This window comes from Caloenas nicobarica, chromosome 30, assembly GCF_036013445.1.
Source record: "Caloenas nicobarica isolate bCalNic1 chromosome 30, bCalNic1.hap1, whole genome shotgun sequence".
Lineage (NCBI taxonomy): Eukaryota > Metazoa > Chordata > Aves > Columbiformes > Columbidae > Caloenas > Caloenas nicobarica.
In genome coordinates this window covers 1,335,638-1,341,092 of record NC_088274.1, presented here as the reverse complement: position 1 = coordinate 1,341,092, position 5,455 = coordinate 1,335,638, and positions in this window count along the sequence as shown.

Sequence of the window (5,455 nt, the reverse complement as noted above, 5' to 3'; positions counted from 1 at the left end):
ATCATGTACAAATGGTCTTCAAGACTTTTATGCTTAATCAGATAAGTTTCAAGGGTGTAGTGAAGGCGGAAGGTACAGAAAGAGCACTTAGAAGAAGTGATAGGAGAATTCTCCCATTGATACTGATGCAGAGTGTCCCCTGAGGAGGTGTGGACAGGAAGGAGCAGCAGTCTGCCTGAGGTCCACCACTGTATGGAGAACCTGCTCCTCACCTCCCCAACCCCGCCATGTCTCTCTGTACACTTGACTGTGTTAGCGGAAAATATTCATCCATGTGACACATGTAAGGTTTAGATCCCTCCCAGACATCTCCTCATCTCCCCAGTTAGCTCAGAAAGAGACAAACACACACACAAACGGGTCTGGGATGAAATATTCCTGAGCTTGAAGACCACAGAATCATAGAATATCTCGAGTTAGATGATCCCCATAAGGATCAATGAGTCCAGCTCCCCGCTGCTCGCACAACCACATAACACTAAACCACAAGACAAAGAGCATCGTCCAGACACTCCTTGACCTCTGACAGGCTGGGAGCCGTGACCACTTCCCTGGGGAGCCTGTTCCAGTGACCGACCACCCTCCACTGAAGAACTTTCTCCTAATGTCCAGTCTGAACGTGCCCTGACGCAGTCTCATTCCATTTCCACCTGTCCTGTTCTCACTGGTCACCCGAGACAGGACATTGGCCCCTCACCTCTGCTGCCTCTCTGAGGAAGGTGCAGACTGTGATGAGGGCTGTCCTGCTTTTGGTTAAAACAAGACTAATTGTCTTTTAGTGAATTTTCCTTTCAGCTTAAGCTCTTCTAAGTAAATGCATATTTCTGCATTTGGATGCATGTTTTTCAAACACGGTCTGCTCCAGAGCTGACAATGGCCAATATTGACAGTTTTACTGAGCTAACAGTAGGGCTGGTATGCAGAAGAGGCCTAGCACTATATTTTATTGCTATAGCAGCCAACATTGCTGGTGAATCTCTTATGTCCCATAAGTGAGGGGGTTGTACTTGCAGGGAGGGGTGGACAGAACAAGTGACGCCAATTGAAAACTGAGTTGTTCCATGCCATCCACGTCATGCACAGTTTAAAGCTGGGAGATCACAAGGGTCTCAGGCTCTTGGTCCATGGCCGGCATCTCAAGAGGAGCCTGCCTGTTGTCCTGTCTGCAACCCTGATCCTGGTTCCAGTCCTTACATCCCTGAATCCAGTTCCTGTCTACTGCTGAGTCCAGTCCAGGACTTCCTGATGTCTTCCCTGCAGCCTCTGCTGTGACACCAGCCGCCGTGGCAGCATTTTGGCTACTCTGGGAAATACAATATTGGTTTTGTATATTTTGCCTTATTTGTCTCATTATTAGTATTACGAGGAGAGTTTTAATTTTTGTCTTGTTTTGTTTTATAAATCTACCCAAATTGTAAGACTCTCTCCCTTTTCCTCCTTTTCCCTTTCCTTAGTGAGGAAGGGAGCGTGGTCAAGAGAGAACATCAGCCACACTTTATTGTTGCCACTGTGCTCGGTGCTGGTGAGGCCACAGCTTGAATCCTGTGTTCGGTTTTGGGCCTCTCATCAGAAGAAGGACATTGAGGCACTAGAGAGAGTGCAGAGGAGGCGACAAAGCTGCTGAGGGGCCGGAGCACAAGTGTGATGAGGAGTGGCTGAGGGAAGTGGTGGGTTCAGCCTGGAGAACAGGAGGCTGAGGGGAGACCTGGTCGCTGTCCACAACTGCCTGAAAGGAGGTTGGAGCATGGAGGGTGTTGGTCTCTTCCTCCAAGGAGCAAGTGATAGGACAAGAGGAAATGGCCTCAAGTTGTGCCAGGGGAGGTTTAGACTGGAGGTCATTAGGGACATGGGTTAGTGCTAGAGTTGGGTTATGTTTGGACTCCATGAACCTGATGGTCTCTTCCAACCAAAGCGATCCTATGATTCTATGGAGAGATGATCTGAAGGCAGGTTGGCAGCAGACCCTGAGGCTGTGCCGGGGGTGGGCACATCTGGCTCCTCCCAGCAGGAGTTTGGAAAGTCCCTTCCCAGCTGTGAGCGCCAGGCCAAGGGCACGGGGCAGAAACAGCCCCCACCCCTGAGGGCCCTGGCCCCCAACTGGCCTCTGTCCCCAAACTACTCAAACTGCTGAACAGGCTCTGCCTCTACCTGAATGATCTTCAGTTTTAAGAAAATGCCAAACAAACGTGTCCTTCTGGATGAGGATGGAGCAGGTTCAGGTCCAGGACCAGGGCTGCTGCAGGAGCAGGTGTCTCCAGCACAGACAGGCTGGGGGGGACCTGTCGACCTCGGCACCCCTGGGCCCCACCATGGCCCAGTTCAGCAGCCCTGGGCCCGAGGGCTCAGCCCAGGGACAGCCCCACAACCAGGGTCAGAGCGGTTCCTGCTGCTGCCCCGAGGGTCACCAGCCCCAGTCAGCCCTGGGCCAGAGTGCAGGTGTCTGAGCTGGGCTGAGGTGGAAGGGGCTGGAAAACAGCTCATCGGGAGGAGGCGATGGGAGAAGGTGCAGCATGTGTGTGGCAGCGGGGATGAACTGACACCCTCAGTTTGGTATCTGGATCAGTGCTGGGCTTGCACATGGACTAAGCCCCAGCTCAGAGCACATATTGCTGTTGCCAGCCCTGAATGCCAAGCGCTGTTCCTGCTCTCTCCTCCCTGGTGTGACTCGAGGAAACAACTGCCCTGCCTGCTCCTGCCTTGGGGTTGGGGAACTCGGGGTCAAAAGGAAAGACAGACTCGTGTGGTTATGTGACCTCTGAAGTGTCCTGAGTTTGCTTTGCTAATCACTCTGTAACGGTTCCTGAGCTATTAATTCGATTATAGGCACAGGGAGGCAAATGAGCCATGAACCAACTTTCCAGTTAAGGTTTCCTTCTTAAAAAAAACACACTCCCATTTTCTCACTGGCAAGACATTGAAGGATGGGCGCTGAAGCAGCATCTGCCTCTTGTGAAAACAGGTAACAACAGATGGTTCCATTGATCCTTAGTTGCTTCCTGCACAGGAAAACTGTCCATTAATTTAATCTTTGGTGTACAGGCAGGGCCTTGCTGATGTTCCTGTGGAGGCAGCAAGCATGTGGATGTCAGGCTTTCTGCAGATTTGTGACTGAGTTTTCCTGTTTTCCCTAATAAGGAAAATCTTGCTGTGGACTCCTGAAGTCTCCCATAAGCTGATGGGTTCAGAGAAGGACGGGGAGCTGCAGTTAGCTCAGGGAGGACCAGTCAGCATCACAGGCAAAGCAGACTGGAACTCGACTTAGTGAACATTAATGAATTTATTGATAGATGAAACCGGCACCTCTCCCCCGTCTTTGGGCGGATCACCGTGCACCCTGAACCGATACAGGCAGGTGTGCTCCGGGTGGCCCCAGTTGCTCAGCACTTGCAGCTGGATGTAATTCACGACCCCGGGGAGCTCGTTCTGAAACGACAAGAAGAAATGAGTTGCCTTTTCCTCTCTGGTACGTGACCACTGACAGAAGTGCCGCAGCGACGGCCTCGTTCAACAGCTTCCTTCCAGCTGCCCCGCGAGGGCTTTGGACCTGTCGTGGGCAAGATGTTCTTGTCCTGCTCTACCTCATTGGGCCATGAGAACTAGCAAAGGAAGAAGCAGCACCCAGATGCCTCAGCAAATACAATGGAAAGTTCTCGCCTGCTTTGGGGCACAGGCTTCCACAGTCAGAAGACCCAGTGGTGGTGTCAGAAAAATGCCTCATTGTCTTCTCTAGAAAGCCAAGGAAACAGAATGGCCTCCCTGTCACTGCTCACTGCCGGCACCAACAGAATCCTCAGGAAGCCCAGTATTTCTGGTCTTTAACTGGCAGACCAGCAGTCGTGCATCCTACGGGATGTGGCCTCTTGTGTGCACTTGGGGTCCAGACAGTCAAGCTGATTCTAGTTTCAACTGTGGCGCTTCTAAGTGCTGAAGTTTAAACCCAAAATGAAAGAGAAGAAGAGCGGCAGTCCAGCCATGTGCCACCAGGAAGTTAAATCAGAAGAAAGGCCAGCGTGGCACACGTTCAAGGACAGGGCTGCCTGTAGCCCTTTGGCAGGGAAGCCTCTCCCCATCCAGCCGCATTTCTCCTCCTCTCCTACAGTTCTCCCCCCTCTTTGTCCCCATACCTTCAGCTGGAAGGTCTGACTGGGATTCAGTGGTGCCAGGAAGGTGAACTGTCCCAGGAATGTTCCTTGCTCATCATGTTCTTCCTTGAAGCCCTACAGAAAGACAGGGGTGGAGAAAACAAGAGCGTCTGGTGCACCATGACAAGTTCAGTCGATGAAGCACAGGCTTATTTCAGCTATGTAGTCCAAGGACCATGAGCACAAGGAAAAGACGAGAAGCTGCAGGTGGGCAGCACGGCACACTTGCCTACTCATGAGTCCAAGCTGCCAGTCAGAAAAGGAGCAGACGCTCCCAGTGAGAGGGAGGTAACCTGAGGATCACAAATGCCACTGGCATTGGAAGCCAAGAAGGTCTAGGACCATGCACTGTCCAGCTCCTTTTCCCTGTGGCTCCTGGAGTAGCCTCTTGCCCCAGAAGCTTCCTTTCGAGTGGTCCATTGAATAAAACAGGAATACAATGGGAAGGGAACGACTGCGTGGGGCTCAGTTACCGGCTGGGGTTCAACACGACGGTCCTTTCTCCAGCCCTTGTTCCACCCCATGGGCGTCAGGCTCAGGTCCCACACGATCCAATACGTCCTCACCAACCACCGCTCCCCTGCCCACCCTTTGCTGTCACACACACACAGTTGCCCTCAGCCCATGGGCCGCCCTGTGAAACGTCCATAAAATGTCACAACTCCCCGTTGAGCTCATGGAGTCCGTGGCTTTGGGCTCCGTCTGTTCCGCGGCCACTCCGGACAGCACAGGTGTCTGTTCCGTGGGGTCACGGGCACCAAACCCAGCTCGGGTGGGAACCAAGAGGGTCCCCTCATGTTCAGGGCCCAAAGCGCCACCTGCAGCATCCCCCCGTCCTTTTGAGTGCCCAGAGCCTCCTTCTTGGGGCCCAAATCCTCATGTTCGGGGTCCCAACGTGTCTTTTATCACCCACGGCCTCTGATCAGGGCCCACAGTTTCATGTTTGGGTGGAGCTCGTTGCCTGGCAACAACCAACCGGAAGTCTCTGGGGAGTCAGGGGACCCAGGACAGCCAATGGCATTTGAGGAGGCGGGGCAAGTCATGTGATTGATATGTAACCAGCCAATCCAGCTTTGAGGCCTGCAGGAAAGGTGGTGAGAGCTGACCGAGCTGGGCAGCGTTCAGGGGCGGGCCGTGCTGGCTGCACCAATCACGGCTGGCGGGAGTGCAGCACATGGATGATTGACAAGCGACCTGACCCATCACTTGGTAGGGGGGGAAATGAGAAATCCCAGCCGGCCAATCACAGGAAATATTACCACAGGGTGGGGCAGGCACTGTGTGGGGAGTGACCCCTAAGGCAGCCAATCAGA